This window comes from Monodelphis domestica, chromosome 1 (genome assembly GCF_027887165.1).
Source record: "Monodelphis domestica isolate mMonDom1 chromosome 1, mMonDom1.pri, whole genome shotgun sequence".
NCBI lineage: Eukaryota > Metazoa > Chordata > Mammalia > Didelphimorphia > Didelphidae > Monodelphis > Monodelphis domestica.
In genome coordinates this window covers 331,553,529-331,571,548 of record NC_077227.1, presented here as the reverse complement: position 1 = coordinate 331,571,548, position 18,020 = coordinate 331,553,529, and the positions used below count along the sequence as shown (strand labels likewise).

General features: G+C 39.0%; 1 pseudogene; it reads right to left on the bottom strand.

Annotated features, from left to right (window-relative positions):
• LOC100617503 (plasma alpha-L-fucosidase-like) overlaps positions 1 to 17,963 on the bottom strand; it is a 144,159-nt pseudogene extending 126,196 nt beyond the window's left edge.
• Positions 17,964 to 18,020: the final 57 nt, after the last annotated feature.

Sequence of the window (18,020 nt, the reverse complement as noted above, 5' to 3'; positions counted from 1 at the left end):
GGAGCTGGGTAGAGAGAAGGATTCTCCCACTGAGTGACCGTGGGAGCTCTGTTGCAGCCTCCTCTGCCCACCCCAGCTAAATGGAACACTCAGAAGTGAAGGGTTAGAGAACTTCTTCCTTCCAGAGAACCAATACAGATTTTCCTTGCCATCCCTCTACTTTTTCCCAAGGGAAAAAAATGTTAAATTTAAAGCTTATCTATTGTTTAAAGTTTATTTCTATTTCTGTTTAATTAGTAGTGAATGCCAGTTTAAGATGAAGATTGATCTGATCTTAACTTCTAATTTGTGTGTATTATTATTGTGAATAAGAAGCAAGAGAAGAAGGCACTGACCAGCAGGGCAGGCAGATAAAGAAAGGCAAAGAGAACTCTATCCTTAGAAGCATCCCCTGATTGGGAAGTCTGGAGCTATATGAAAGAGAATCTTATTGATATTATATTTTATATAATCTCCCAAAACAGGGTTTAAAAAGTATAAATCCAGGTCATCTGGGCAAAATGTGGGTACAGCAGCATAATTGTCTGGTGGGGGCACAGCTGCTGTGTGAGGTCACCTTTCCCCCCATTGTTCTACTCCACAAATGCTCACAGATTCCCCTCCATTAACCCTCTGTAGAGTGGAGCAGAGAGTGATAACTAGAGAGTGAGTCATGCTCAATGGGAGGAGAAAGAAAGTGCCTAGAAAAGACTGGCAATGCCAATATTCCAAAGGTGGGGGCCAGAGGACAGGGAATGAGAATTCCTCACAGCCACATTGTGTGTGTGTGTGTGTGTGTGTGTGTGTATGTGTGTGATGAATGATAGCACGTCCTTACAACCATACGTACATGGAAAGGGAAGGGTAGAGAATAAGCATTTGTTTTGTGCCTACTATGGGGCAGATACTGTACTAAGCACTTTACAAATATGTCATTTGACCCTCACAACCATGGGAGAGAGGTGCTGTTATTATCCTTCATTTTACTATTGAGGTAACTGAGGCAAACAGTGACTTGCCAAGGTCACACAACTAGGAAGTGTCTGAAACTGGGTTTGAACTCACATCCTGAGATATGGACATCCATTCATTCCTAAATATTCTCCATGGTGGCTATTCCAACTCTTCTTTTCTCAAGGTTCACACGATACTCCTTTTATTTTACCCTCTCTTCAGAAGACATCATCTCATACTTTACTAAGAAACTAGGAATTATTTATTGTGAGCCCTCTCTTCTCCCCTACTCTGTATCTCAAAATCACCCCCCATTCTTTCCTCCTTTATTCTATTCTTTGATACATAGGTAGTCTTTTCACCAGGACCAACGCTTACTTATAACATATATTTTATCCCATTGTCCCTCCTCCTGAAGATTGAACCCATAATCATCTCCTATTTGTCTCTACTCTGCAGTTTCTTCCTATATATTTGTCCTTTCCTTGCTACCTACAAATATGTCCAGGCATAGTTAGAGTGGTATACCAGTAAATATTTAACAATCAGCTTTATCGGGGAAAAAATGTCTGACACTTTTCAGTTTAACCTAAATTATTAATATTTCTCCCGATGATATTTGTAGCAAGCACGTAGCACAGAGTACCAGTTAAAAATACTTATTTTTTTCTTCCTTTCTTGTAGACAAGGCTTTAAGATTGCTCTTCAGCCTAAAGCTTAAAAACCATTCTTAATTTGTGATCCATTAAAAAAAAAAGAAAAAGCAGTTTGCTCACCCCTGGTCTAAATACTTAACAAAACAATCAAACCCCAATTTGTATTATTTGTTGATATCCAAGGTGTAAATGCTCACACTGAAAATGTAGCAATCAGAGTAGATTCGAACTGGCTCTAGGTCATCCTTCTGCCCAGGTCACTTCCATTCTTAAAAAACTTTCACTTGGGGGGCAGCTGGGTAGTTCAGTGGATTGAGAGCCAGGCCTAGAGATGGGAGGTCCTAGGTTCAAATCTGGCCTCAGACACTTCCCAGCTGTGTGACCCTGGGCAAGTCTCTTGACCCCCATTGCCTAACCCTTACCACTCTTCTGCCTTGGAGCCAATACACTATTGACTCCAAGATGTATGGGTTTAAAAAATAAACAAACAAAAAAAACCTTTCACTTGATTCCACCATTTCTTAAAGCTATTGTCCTTCATCTCTCCTCCTTTTCATAACCAAACTTCTTAAAAAACATTGACACTATTGCCTCCTCTTCCTTTCTTCTCATCTACTTCTTAACCCGTTGACTTCTGGCTTTTAGAAAACTCTCTGATATATTATATGCATGACTCTAGCCTCTCCGTTTCCATTTCAGACCTTTCAGACCACCGATTGCCTATTGGATATATCCAGCTGGACGCCCTACTGTAGGCAACTCAAATTCAACATGCTCAAAGTAGAACCCATTACCTTTCCCCCAAGAGCCATCTCTTAAAGCTTCTCTGTTTATTTTGAAGACGGCCCCTTTCTTCCTGTCGCCTGGGTTTGAAAGCTGGATGACATTATTGCCTCTTTACTCTCCCTCAGCCTCTAACAGCTTTTGTTAAGGCTGCTCAACACTTCAACATCTCTCGAATCCATTCCCCCCTTATCTCCACTTGCAGGGACCTCCCAATTGTTCTCTCGGACTCTAATCCCTTCCTCCTCCAATACATCCTTTATAGTTACCAAGGTGATATTCCCAGAGCACAGATCTGACCATGTGACACTTCGGCTCCCTCCACCCCTGACTCCCTAGTACCTCTAAGACAAAATATAAAAGTCTTTGATTGGCATTTAAAGTCCTTTATACTTGGCCCTCAGTCTACCTTTCCGGGTTTATCATATAGTCCTCTCCTCCACTTATTCTACATTTCATTCAAACTGGTCCACTTGCTATTCTCATAGATGACATTTCATCTGCCATCTACAAGCCTTTGAACTAGTTGTTTCCCATCACTAGAATGCCCTCCCTTCTCACCTGGCATCCTTTGAAACCCACCTCAAATTCTACCTTCTATATAGAGCCTTTCTTGACCATCCCTAGGCGCTAGTGCCCTCCCTTCACCACGACTATGTATTTACTTTTCATATAGTTTATGTTAACTTATATCTGTGAATGTTGTTTCATCTAATAGACTATAAACTCCTTGAGGTCAGGGACTATTTTATTTTCATCTTTGTTTCCCTAGTTCCTAGTTTAGTATATGCATGGAGGCTGGATCTGAAATCAAGTCTTCCTGATTCCAGGCCTAGTGCTCTATCCCCTGTGCCATCTATTTTCTTCAAATATATATACATATATATATAGTGTTACTAATAAAAGCTTATTGATTGATTAGTATTTGTCAACTAATGCTTGTGGAGATGTACCTAGCCAAAAAAAAAAGGCTAAGATTATTTCCTTATTAAACATGTTAAAAGATGGGGAATTTGTTTTAACAATAATGATAACTCCTTATGCAAAATATCAAAGTCTTCCCTGCCCAATGGAATGTAAATTCTCTTTGTCCTGGGTCCTAGTTGACACTACATTAAGATGATTGATTGTTTCACTGCCAGTTCATACACCCTTGCACTTGACCTTTAAAAGCAATCTAGATGGGTGCAGCTGGGTGGCTCAGTAGATTGAGAGCCAGGTCTAAAGATGGGAGGTCCTGGGTTCAAATCTGGATTCATACACTTTCTAGCTGGGCAAGTCACTTAGCCTCCATTGCCTAGCCCTTACCACTCTTATGCCTTGGAACCAATACCCAGTATTGACTCCAAGATGGAAGATAAGGGTTTTTTTTTAAAAAAAGCAATCTAGATATGCAGAGAAAAGAAGAGTTGAGAGATTTAGAGAGAAGAAGGGCTATAGAGACTGAATCTACCAGAGAATCATATGATGCCAAGAGAAGAAGACCCACATGGCTATAGAAATGGCAGAGGTGGATCAATAGGGCAATTCTTATACAAATAAAATAATTGCTACATTAATCTTCCTGTAGAGAATGTGGACTCCTATTCCTGGGCAATACAAATGGCTACTAGAAAAAGGGACCATCTAGGAACAAAGAATTCATAGAAAAGAGCAAACCTGGACTTTTTGGATGGGATCAGATTCCTTTTTCTCATCTACTTCTTAACCCGTTGCAGATCAGAAAAGGAAATAAACTGTGATCTCAATAAAAAATTTTAAATTACCTTATTAAACATTTAAGTTGATTCTCATTTCTGTGTGAACATCTTAATGGTTTAAAAAGGGGTAGAAAAAGAACATTTACTTATTAAAAACCAGAAAAACATGAGTATAAGGAAAAATAGTTTTGAAACCAAAATAAGATGATGAGCCATGTTGGGAATTTAGAGTTGCAGGGAATTTTAATACCTCAGCGGGCATCTAGGAATGGCCAGACCCAATGACCACCAGGTTTCTGACACCACAGGCTTATCCGAATGACCATTTGCTAAACAACTTTTGCAAAGGTATTATTCATCTGCTACTGGACCCTAGTTGCTACTGAAGAGATGGTACAGGGTCATATTATCAACCTTCCTCCAGAGTTGCCTATGATAAGCTGAGCAATGCAAGATGGTAGAGCTCAGATAGACTATATTATTAAATGAAAAAGGTAAATTCCAGATCACTCCTGCCCAGGTCCTTCTGAGATAAGTGCCTTTTATGAAACACATTGTGACTCTACTGGAAACTGAGGCATCTAGTCCAAATTCTGATGACATACTTCCTTCTCTATCCCAATGGTCTCCTGCTTATGAGGGCCTATTTGTTTTATTAACAACTGCCTGCTATAAAAAAAAAGCATATACAATTGGACTTAAGTGACCATTAATCTAGTAATGGAAGGCCCTTGTGGATGAGGGGTGCTGGCACGTATTCCCAGTGGGCTGAACCAGCATTTGAGAGAACCTATAAGTAAAGGGAAGATAATATCTTGGGTCTATACTGATTCCTGGGCCATGGACCTATCATGCTTATCAGAGACATTAGATGTCCTTTGCTGAACTGAAACATAAGGTTAATTCACTTACAAGAACAGCAAAAAGGGGCAGGGTGGGATAAGGAGTGAATTTGTCATGAACTGGTAGGAGAGTCAGTCTTTTAGCTTCATTTCTTCCTAAAATCAGAGAATTTCAGAGAATAGAGGAGGTTTTTTTTAAGAGTATTTTATTTCAGAGTTCTTAGAGATCATTTAGTCTAACTCCCTCATAGATTAGGAAACGAGTACAGAGAGGATAAAGGATTTTCCCCTGGCCACATAAATAATAAGTGGTAGAACCAAGATTCAGATCCAAGTTCTGGATTTTACATCTGATTCTTTCCTCACTCTATCACACATACCACATCTCCACTGAGTGCTACGTTTTCTTTGTTTTCCTTTTCTGGATTCATCCTCAGGTGTCAGTTTCTAGAACTTCATTTCATTGAAATGGGGAGGATTCTGCTCTGGTTAGAGTATACTTCATAGAGAGGGCATAGAGCTGAATTGAGTCTTCTGAGACACTTCCAGTGACTAGGCTCACTATGGCTCAGAGCTAAAGGATGACTTCTTATCCCCTTCCTGGCTCGTTGGGTGCTGGGACAGTGGCAGAGTAGATCACCATCAAAGAGAACTGACCAGTGAGCCAGGAAGAGCTACCCATTCAGCGGACCTTGAAGTGGGGATTCTTAACCCTTTTAATATCACAGACCCTTTTGGCAACCTGGTGAAACCTATGAAGCCCTTCTCAGAATAATATTTCTAAATGCATAAAACAAAGGAAACCAATCATACTGAAGGGTAATTATCAAACCATATTTTAAAACATGTAATATTATATTGTTTATTAATGTAGTATAAATTATATTATATTAATACTATATTAATAGAATAATAAAGGGGAAGGAATACATTTTATTAAATGCTTATTATGTGGCAGACAATTTACAATTATTGTCTCATTTGCTCCTTATAACAACCCTGTGAGGCAGATACAATTCATAATCTCATGTTACAGTTGAGGAAACTGAGGCAGGCAGAGTTTGAGAGATTTGTCCAGGATCATATAGTTAGGTAGAATCTGAGACTGGACTTGAACTCAGGTCTTCCTGACTCTAGGCTCATTATTCTATTCACTGTGCCACCTAAAGGCTAATAAAAGCAAGTTCACAGACTCCAGGATAAGAATCCCTGCCTTAAAAGGGAAAGGCAACTTCCCAGTTCAGTCTGTCCCACCATTTGCCAAATATATGGTGACTCTTCAAATCTCTCAATCTTAGATTTCCCACAGGGTTGGAATAAAGTACTCCTCCTTGAGAGTTGTAGTGAGTGCTTCAACATGGCACTGAGTATAAGTGCTGACTCAGATCTCTTTATTTTTCTTTACATAGATGACTGAATAGCTATCATGAGAAATGGACTTTGGGGGAGTGGCTTCCCCAAGAATGAAGACCCCTGAGGGCAGTCACAATAGATGACCAAAACTTAGGATGTTCAATAGTCCCTTGAAATATTTCATGTTTTGATATTTTCGATATGCTATTTGTCCATGTGTGCTTATGAATCCTTTGTGTTTTAAGCTCTTATTTTTGTGGGAAGGAACTAAATAGCTGTCCCATCCCTAATCTACATTGTGCTTTTAGTACCTTTCTAATCTCTTTAAACAAGACCCTAGACATGAACCAAAACTAAGCTTTCAGTGATTTTCTTCAGGGCTTCAGGTTGGGGTTTATGCAGAGGAAATGAGAAAAAGAGCCTGACTCCTGTCTTTAGAAGACAGGCTACTCTGGGAATAAACATGGTCTATGTGAGCTTGGAGAGTCCACATTCTCTTGGGTTAGGGCTATTCTGTTGTTATATCAGCTGAAAGGTTATTTAATTTTCACAGATAACTTACAAATAAACCAATAAATATTTTGTAATTCTTACTTAGACTTTCACTTGCTTTTTTTGTAGTTTCTTGATTATTCTGTGAATAATAATAAGCTTTAAAAAGTTAGAAAGGAAAGCCATAATAATACATTATTGGTTCATTAATGCAGCAGTGGCTTGTTTACTATGACAATTATTAATGAATCAATTATTGAGTTTTTGTTCATGACAGGGAAGAGGTACAACATGAAAGAGTTAACCATAAGATAATATATATAAGCTTGCAAGCTTCAATGAACTCTGGAGAAAGAAATTTTCCTTTTGCTTTTTGATATGCTTAAGGTTTTAAAAGAAAGACTTTGGATTATGATCACTTTTATCATTTGATATTTGGAGAGATAGGTTGTTTTGGCATAGAATATATCTGTGGCATGATAGCATACCCCTTCAGAAATAATGAGAGGTACTTATCATATATACAAAACCCATGGCTCCAAACCAAATCTCTACGTTTTTGTGGACTTGGAGCCCTCTCAATAATAGTATTCTTTGGCCCTTGCCCTTACCCAGCAACACCAGTATTTGGTTTATTTCTATATCATTGGAATAACAGGAAAAAAAAAGCCCTCTGCCTATGTGCCAGCACTCAGGCTAAGTATATATCAAATATAGAATAGACTTCATTTAACCCAAAGTAAAAATGCAAAAGACACACAACTAAGTCCGTAATAGTTAAAGCAACTATCTTTCCCTTTTCATAGGGCATCCATCTCCTCAGAGACCTATAAAGTCCTCCAGACTGGGTTCCCTCCACTCCCAGTTCCAAGGAAAAAGCACATGAGAATTATAGGAAATTCCTTTGCAATGATCTCCACCTTTCTGGGGACTCATACAATGACCTTCAGATTTGTATTATTATATTGGTTCAGGCTCCATAACCCAAGTTGGGGAAAATATTCAGAACAACTAAGAAGTTAATGAACCATTTCTTATGGTGATCCACATCTTCCAAGGGACCTATACTCTTCTACAATCCTCTACATTGATAGTACTTCCCTTATTTGGTTTCCCCTAAGAGGAGTTAATGGAAAGTCCTTTTATAGGTAACTCACAGTAATAATAGAGAGGCAGGTCTATATTTGTTCCTCCACATTGAGGGTCTTTCTCTTGCTGCTCCTTGGCTCTGGCCCCTTATCCCACCAGATCTCCAGTTCATGTCCCATGGTATAAGAGGACCCCAGGTTCAAAGTTCTTCAGTCTTCACCTGATTATACTTATCTGTCTATGAGTTGTGTGAGTAACAGCAGAAGTCTTGAAACAATAACTGGGAACTATGCTGTATTACTCGCACTCTTGCCTGCTTGTAGGAAGAGCAATAAGAGAACCTGATGGTTAATCAATGGCTTTCCCAAAACTCCTAGATCCAGAGTTGAGTGTTTTCTAGGTCTTGGAGAGGGAGCAGATGTATAGCCCCATGAAAGATGATTTTATTTTGTAATGTTTTCATGTATTATATATAATTTTGTTATTTCTCTTAAAACTATGCCCCAAAAAGGAAAATGTATTTAGTATCTAAGTATGTCTGTACATTCTTATGGGGAATCAATTCCTTCAATGAAATCATTTTGCCAGGGTCATATGATCAGACTTTAGTAAAATATGATGTATTAAAAGAATCAGCAAAGTGGCCTTGGGTGGGAGGGGAGAGGGAGGTAGACAGTCAATTTTAATTGCATTAGAACCTACAATCATCTATACCCCCTAGGTCAAGGGTTCCCAAACTTTTTACACAGGGGGCCAGTTCACTGTCCCTCAGACCATTGGAGGGCCGGACTATAAAAAAAAACCAACTATGAACAAATCTGTATACCGCTGTCTGGGATAGTGGAAGCTGCAGCCTGTCACACCTTGCACAGGCCCATCACTGCCACCACTATACCGGGCAGCAGTACACACAGTGCTGAATCCCCTCCCCCAGATCACCGCTCACCATGCTGACATCTTCCATTGTGCAGCCACATAATCCTTTGCACAGCACCTTGTTCTCATTCAGTTACTCTCAGAACAAGGCACCACACAAAGGATTGTTATTGGGAGTAGTACTGTACCTGAGTGACGCTGTGCTTCGTGGTGCTACCACATTCAGTGCTCCTCTCACTGACCACCAATGAAAGAGGTGCCCCTTCCAGAAGTGTGGTGGGGGTGGATAAATGGCCTTAAGAGACCTCAGTGGCCTGTGGGCCATAGTTTGGGGACCCCTGCACTAGGAGCGGGGTATAATGACTCAGACAGATGCAGAGTTCTGGGTAGAAGGTTGTCAACTCTCTTGGCACTCCTCTAGCATTTCTGATAAAAAAGAATGGAATGTTATTACCCTCCTAGATCAGTAAGAGGATGGTCTGTTGAACAGAACCATGAAAATGAATATCAATATGACCTAGTATTTAGGCTTTTAAGTGTTAGGAATTAGTATTCCCATATTGTCAGGGTGGAGACAAATGAATCAGAGAAGTAAAAGTCCCCCAAAGTGTATCCAGTTCCTTCAGCATGGAACCTCTTATGTATTTATGTATTTATCTGTTCACCAACAATTGATTTCGAATAGGTTTTGAACAATAATACATGTATAACCCAGCGGAACTGCTTATCAGCTTGGGGGGTGGTGGTAAGAAGAGGGGTTATGAATCCTGTAACCATGGAAAAATATTCTAAATAAAAATAAAAAAAATAATTTAAAAAACCCAATTGATTTCTACTGGCAAAGAAATCCAGGTTAAGAAAGACTATAGGAGAGATAGACTTAAAGAAAGCAGACTCTATTCATTAACATGATTTGTTTTAACGTAATGGGTTATGAAAGTATTTTAATTTTTTAAACCATTTGTGGGAATATTTTAAGAGTTTTTTTCTTGACCTCTTAAATTTTTTTCCTTTGGGAAATAAATTTGAATTTAAGAATTAGTCATCTTGAATTAAAAAAAAAAGAATCAAATCTCAGCATAACTTTGTTATTATTATTTGTTTTTGTATTTCTTTCAAGACTGCAGCTTTCTATCTCCCTCAAGATGGAAATGCAGTCCTGATTTCAGATCTGTTTCCAACCTGGTTGGGTTTGCCCTTCCTTGGGCAGTCTGGTAGCCTCCCATTCCATTGGGTTCACCATATTGTTGCTGGACTTAGTTCAGATACCCAATTGGCTTTTTAATGGTATTGCCACTCGGAATTCCCAAACTCAATCACTCCCCCAGCCTCAGCCTCCCCAGTAGCAGAGAATATAGGCACGTGTCTTCACACCTGTTCTTGTGTTCTTTGAATAGTCATCCTAGCAAAGGACAAAAGCCCATTTCTATCTCAGCCTGTGCCATATGCATGTCGTTGAAAGCTTTCAGTACATCGTGTGGTTTCATTCCCATCCAGGGAAACAGGGCTTCACCCCCACCCTTACATTTTTTCCCTAGTACTTATTGAGTGAGTGTGTGCGCTTGTGCTTGTGTGTGTTTAAATTGCGAAGCTCCTTAAAGCCAACAATCCTCTTTCCTCCTTGAACTCTTAAGCACAAAGGCAAAAGAATTAAAATTTTAACATAACAAGATTTTTTCCACATCACTTTCCTGGGACATTTATTTAATGGGTGCATTTTGAACCACCTCAGGTGCTACAGATCCAGCTCCTACTCCACACTTAAGTCCTATATGATTTCTCTAATCAGAAGGGTTTGGAAAGTGTTTTGCCCTTGACAGTGACCTGTATTACAATTAAAGCTTATGATGTGGGTTTCTTATTTGCCTAAGGAGACAACAAGATTTGCTATGTAATTTGAGAAGCACTTACAACCCAGCTACTCATGTTGTAAGCTGATTATAAATAAGGTTCAGCACAACTGCTTCCATCAGAATATCAGAATTCACAGTCAAATAAAGGGGACAGCCCTGATGCGTAGATGCTCGCACTGCGACTGTACATCAATCAGGTTTTGCTTAGCAACTGCCGCATATCATGTTTATTAAACACTTTCTAGTTATTACAGTGCAAGGTACTAAAAAAAATCCCTCACTAAAATTTCTCAAAATCTTTTCACACATCAACTATTTTTAAAGTTGACTTGCTGGTAAACAGAGGTCTTTTGTAGATAAGGCATTTCAGGGGACCAGCTTACTGATGACACCCCTTGTCTGGAGCCCCACAATGATATTTTTTGTTCTCATTTGGCAAACAAAGCAACTTGTTGTAAACTGCTGCCTTGGCCTTCAGGTCCCCCCCAAACTGAAAGGAAAATCAATCTTCCCTCTTATCACCACACACAGGAACTAATGCTCTATACCTCGGATGCTCGATTGGCCAGCCGAAGGGAGGCAGCAAATTGCTGTGGGACCTGTCTGTCATGAGAACCTTGTTTTAAAAGATCAAACCATATTCATAAAGGCTGCTGGGGCAATACTTTGTTTTAGACTTTCCTGTTGCATTTATAATGTGCATTATTATTTATTACTTTATTATATTAAGAGCAGAGTAGTGTAGTGTATCAGGACCTGCATGAATCGGGAAGATCTGGGCTCAAGGGCTACCTCCGACACGTACAGTCTGTGGGACTCCGGGCACCTCTCTCTCAGTGTACCAGGCAAATCTCTGAGTCTATAAATTGCAGAATAGTTGCTGATCTGTATTGGTAAAGAAAGTTTCCTCATTGGGTGTTCCCTACCCCAAAGTAGCCACATATTTCACAGAAAACAAATAAACAAAATATTTTTCTATCTTTATATATACACAGGCATATCTTTATAAATTTAAATGGATAGTGTACATGCATGTAAATACATACACCTGTGTGTGCATAGATACATGCATATGTGTGCACACATGTATAAATAGGTGTGTGCCAAAGATGTGTGTGCACATGTGTGTATATGCACATATGCATTTCCGTTTCATGGTTCCTGGGGGTCCAGGCTTCTGTGAGCTCAAAAAAATTACACAAAATATTAAGATATTATTTACCTATTAAAATACTCCTCTTATTTCCAACTCCATATTTCTATTAGGCTGAATTTTCTTTATATACTTCAAGCAGAACCACAAACCGATTGCAACAGATTGAATGCAGAAGCAGATATGAAAATCCAGCTGTCTTTCTTTTTAAGTCAGACATTAAAAAGATTTACAAAACATGTAAAACAATGCCACTCTTACCACTGAATTTTTTTTAAATTTAGGAAATATATTTTTCATAAAATACATTGTTTGTGTTAACATGTAATGGGTTTATTAATTTAAAAGAATTAATATTTTCAAAGCTTTCCATTTTAATTTCTAATATGGTAAATATTTAAAGCTGTAACACAGCAAAAGCTCTTTGGAGTTCTCAAAATTTTAATCATGCATTAATATAATATATCAATTAAGATTAATTGGCATTAGACATTAATATAACATAATCATATATTAATAATTTGGGTCCTGAGGCCAAAAATGTTGAGAATCATGGGTGTATATATATATGTATAAAATATATGTACATATATATTTCTGTATATACATATATTACCAGTTCACATTGATAGAAGCCTGTAAGGTGTACAAATTGTTTTGTTTACAAATTGTCCCAAATTAGCATTGTGCCAATAATATGCCCATTAAAGACAGAAAAGAAGGTTATTTGCCCAAGGTCACACAACTAGTAAGTGTAGTCCTGTTATTTCTGGGTACCCTTACACTCAGCTAGGATCTCCATGAGGGAAGGGAGAGGGTCTTCTAAAGTTTGTATCTGCCTCAAGGTCTTGTACAGTTCCCTGCAGGAGCCACTTAGTAAATGTTTGATGAAGGAATGAAGAAAAGGGGATGGTTTTCACTTCAGTTTTTATTTCCACCCTTTTCCTTTATTTCTCCTATCTCCCTCCAGATCTTTAGCCCTTGCTGTCAGTCCTCCAGTGATGAGAATCTAGCACTCTAGAGTTCATCTCCTTGGGTGCCTCTGCTTGAGAGGCACCAGATTGCACCCAGGGCTTGAACAAGGCATTTGTGTGCTCTAGGCAAGACTTGAAAATTGTTCCGCCTGCATTTGAAAATCTGTCCCCTGTGTGTTACTGTCCAACCTTAAGCTTTCAGCCTTCACTATAACATATGTGGCTTGACTTAGCTCAAAATAAATACATATATGCCAAGGGAAACAGAATTTTCTATTACTAATAACTCCCATTTCTTCAACAAGGACTGGCAAAGACAAGTAAGTTTTACAAAGGTGAGGATGACCTCTGGGAAGTAGACACTATTTCTATATTTACCCTTCTGTTTTAAATATTATCATTTTCATTGCAGAGAGACTAAAATTTAGAGACTATATGACTTATACAACTATCACACAGGCTGCAGTAAAATCAGAATTTGAACCCAGGACTTCAGACTCCTACACCAGTGCTCCTTCCACTAAGCAAGCTAATAGACATTTATAAAAAAAATTTTATTCACAAGTATCTCTCACAGGGGGCCCCTGCATGCATCATTTGCATCACACACCCTGAATCCTGTCTGGGATTGTACTCACAGTCAACCCAGCAGATCTCATGATTCCATCCGTGAGACCAAGTTTCCAGGGTGACAGGCTCTAGCTATTTCTTCCTGTGCCCCTCCTGCTCCTCCCACCCCAAGACTCTCCTTCCCTCTCATTCCCCCTGGGATGAAAACAAGGGCCCATTGCCTCACAGGACAATTCCAACAATGAATGACCTTCTGGAGCAATCCCTCCCCACCTACTTGGAAGGGGAGGAAAAAAATACTTTCTCTCTCTCTCTCTCTCTCTCTCTCTCTCTCTCTCTCTCTCTCTCTCTCTCTCTCTCTCTCTCTCAGCCTTCCCTCCCCATTTAGTCTTCCTAATCTTCCCAGTCTGGTCCCAGGCTGCCTTTTAGACAGCTAGAGTAGAAATCAAACCCTCCACACCGAGGAATAAAACAAGGAATTTGGACTTTCGGACAAATGTCCATCATCAGCCTCTACTTGCTTTTCAATAATCTGCAGCACGATGAAATAAAAAGAATGCAGGATTTAGACTCAAAACATAGATTCAGGTCCAGTTCTGCTATTTATTATTACTAAGACATTTGGCAAATCATTTTCCCTCAGTTTTCTCATCTTTATAAAACTAGAAAGTTAGACTAAATCAGGGGTTCTTTACCATGGGTCTACAGATCCACAGGGGGTATAGATTTCAGAGGATCTATGAATTTAAGGAAAAAATTATATCTTTGTTTCAATATAATTGCTTTATTTTATAACTATGTTTTTATTTTATGCATTTAGCAACATTTTTCTGAGAACGGGTCTATAGGCTTTGCCAAATTTCCATGACACACAAAAAAAGCTAAGGACCCTTAAACTAGGTGACTTTTCAGGACCCTTTCGACTCTAAATGTGGTCATAGAGGTAAATTCAACCACAGGATAAAAAAAATTTGATGAACAGTAAACATGGCCTCCGAGTGTGGGCTTTATTAAAGGGAAAAGAGCCATCCCTTCCAGTGGAAATCTTCAAGACTAACATTCCTAGGATTCTACAGTAGATCTAAATCACAAATCTTAGAGAACACTTAGTCCAACTTGTTCATTTTATATCTAAAGAAACTGAGACCCAGAGGCAGGAAAAGTGACTTTCCTACAGCCCTACATCTACCAAACCCTCAATCCAGATAGCACCCTTGAACTCTATACCCAGGGGTACTACAAGAGAAAGCCAAGGCTGTCTTAAAAGTAGATGATAGGTTGACCCTGGGCAAGTCACTTAACCCCCCATTGCCCAGCTCTTATCACTCTTCTGCCTTGGAAGCAATACCAAGTATTGTTTCCAAGACAGAAGATAAGGGTTTAAAAAAAAAAAGTAGATGGTAGGGGCAGCTAAGTAACACAATGGATAGAATGCCAAGCCTGGGGTCAGGAAGACCTGGGTTCAAATTCAGCCTCAGACACATCCTAGTTGCGACACTGGGCAAGTCACTAATTCCAATTCCCTAGCCCTTACCTCTTTTTTGCCTCAGAATTGATACAAAGACAGACAATAAAGGTTTTTTTTTTTTTAAGTTGATAATGAAATACCAAATTAAAGTATTATCAATGACTTTCACATAGCTGGTATTCCTCATTTTCATCATCCATAACACGTATTAAGTATCTTTCTGTACTTGGCACTGTGATAGTTGCTAGGTGAAGTAGGATAAACAGACCTGGCATATGGCCTTTAAAAGTTGAATGAATAAGACATATGGAAATAACAGGAGAAAAGATTATAAGTAATCATTATAACAATAATCCATAAATAAACAATATATAAAAATATAAATAAACAATAAATGATCAAATGTTAAGTACCTACACACTATGAAGAAACTGGATAGTAGAGTGGTTAGTGCTCTGAGCCTCAGACTTAAGAAGATTTGAGTTTAAATCTCACCTCTTTCTTGCCAACTTTGTGACTGTGGGAAAATCATGTAATCTCCTTCTGCCTCAGTTTTCTTATTTGTAAAAGGGGGATAATAATAATTCTTATCTCCCAGGTTAAAGGATAAAATATTTGTAAAGATTAGAAATAAATAAGGCTAAAACAAGGATGTAAATATATAAAGCACTTAAAAATTTTATAGTTTTATTTAAATGCTAGCTACTACTACTACTACTACTACTATTATTATATTATGTATAAGGCTCAAAACTAGGTGCTTGGAATACAATGACAAAAGCAAACAAACAAAGAAGTCTCTTCCCTAGGAGTTTACTTTCTTTTGGAATGGAGATGGAGGAACAGGGGCAGAAGGAGGTTATTAAGAATTTTTCTAGATTAGGACATAAAAAGTGTAACTACAAAACCATCTGATGTCATTCAGATGTCATAGCCGGTAACACATCCTTTGGAATATATTCAATGTCTGCATATCTTGGCTTCTGGGGATCACCAAAGACATTTGCTTCTAAGCTTGAGAAGTAAGTTTAGTGGTTTTCCCACTGATTCTGAAAGCCATTCCAAAAGTGTCTGAGAAATGGCCATTTCAATGGAATACGTGTGTAGCCTCTTAAGGTAACTACTTTGAAAGAGACAATATTCACTTAGGTATGTAAGTTCTATTACATTTGTTAAAAATAAATCTGTTGGGGCACCTAGGTAGCACAGTGGCTAGTGTCAGGCCTGGAGTCAGGAGGACCTGGGTTCAAATCTGACTTCAGATATTTCTTAGTGTGCCCCTGGGCAAGTCACTAATCACAACAGCCTAGCCCTTGTCACTTTTCTGTCTTAGAATTGATAACAAAGCAGAAAATACAGGTTAAAAAAATCGTTATGCTATCTTCTACTATGCATAATAAATTGAAAACTTTTTGGAAATGAAAGAAAAAAAGGAAGGATCTCTTTTAAGGCAGATTATTGAAGTCTATGCACACCTTCTTAGAATAATGTTTTAGATGTATAAATATAGAATACTTAGGAGTATAAAGAAAATAATTTCTATTGAAAAAGTTATCACTTAAAAAAAAAATTCAAGATCATAGTGAGGGGTGCATCTAGGTGACTCAGTGGATTGAGAGCCAGGTTAGAGTTAGGAGGTCCTGTATTCAAACTTGACCTTAGATCACTTCCTTAGTTGTGTGACCTAGGTAAGTCATTGCCTATCCTTTACTGCTCTTCTGCCTTGGACTCAATACACAGTTCTGATTCTAATATAGAAGGTAAGGGTTGAAAAAAAATAAAACAAATTCATGGACTTCAGGTTAAGAATGACTGCTTTAAAGAAATGAAGGATAGAAACTCAACCCATCTTAACCAAGAATTCTGGTTGTGGCCATTTCAATAAGATTTCATTGGCAGCTGACTTCATGTGCTAGGGAAGGCTTTGTAAAAGGGAAAAGACCATCTGTTCCAATTGGGTGTGTGAGATAAGTACTCCTATTAAGATATAATCAGGGTGGGTAGCTGGGTAGCTCAGTGGATTGAGAGCCAGGCCTAGAGACAGGAAGTCCTAGGTTCAAATCTGACCTCAGACACTTCCCAGCTGTGTGACCCTGGGCAAGTCACTTAACCCCCAGTGCCTAGCCCTTACCACTCTTCTGCCTTGGAACCAATACACAGTATTGATTCCAAGATGGAAGGTAAGGGTTAAAAAAAAAAAAAGATATAATCAGGGTTGTTTGTTGGGTCTGAGTTGACGCCACCTCCTCCTCCTCCTTTTAGGAGAGGGCTAGAGTTTGAAAACTTGAAGTGGGTCAGCAATCAAAGTGAGCAACTAGATGTTGGAGCTCATTGTGCAAGCTGATGGGGAAGCAGACAGTAAGAGGCCCTCAGGAGAAGTTAGAAGTAGTAGCTTTTCTCCACTTGGATAATGTGGCAATCTTTTAATCACCATCAGTGGTATTTCTCCTTTACTGAGTTCCTTTGCTGGGCACTGGGGATTAAACAAAACTATGAGATATAACCCACCTTTAAGAAGTTTCTAATCCATTTGTGAAGTCAGGCTGTGTACCTACCAGCACGAGGTTATATGATGCCAAATGAAGGCTCCATCTTTAAAGGGAGGGGTGGGACTAGATGATCTCTAAGGTGCCTTCTAGCTCTGAACCCTCTGATCCTGTGATCCTCCCCAAAACCATGGATACTGTTCCCAAAATGGTCTAGATAATGAAGCTGTCTCCCCAACCCACTCATATCCCTCCCCAGGAAGTACATTATTACACAGTCTTAGCACAAGAATCCTAGTGATTGACCAAGGGTAACTGGCAGGAGGAGCTGTTGGTGACTCAATGGGGAAGTCGACCCAACTGGGAGGAGTGCAAATATAAATGACAATTACAAAAGTAGAAGGAGGAAATGGAGATTAGAAATTCAATGTGAGGAGTAAGGTCTCAAATAACTCCTGTTTTCAAATTCAAAGGTGGTTAAACTATATTTTAGGCCTGATTTAGTAATGCCCAGAATTTATATTTATATGGATCTCTCTCTCCTCATATGTACATATACGAATAAAATCTTGTAGTTAGATCCTCTGGACTGTCTTTAGATTTCAAAAAAAGGCAGGAACTTACTTGCAAGAGGGGGCGCTTAGGGGATGCTTGGTGCATCATGGACTCCCTGCCTTTGGGATCTCCAGCATTTGAATGGGGTACAAAACCTGAGGTCTCTGCCACTTTGGTCATTTAAGCTCCCTTGGTATTTAGCACAAGAGGAGGAGTAATTACCCTGGCAGTGTCCTG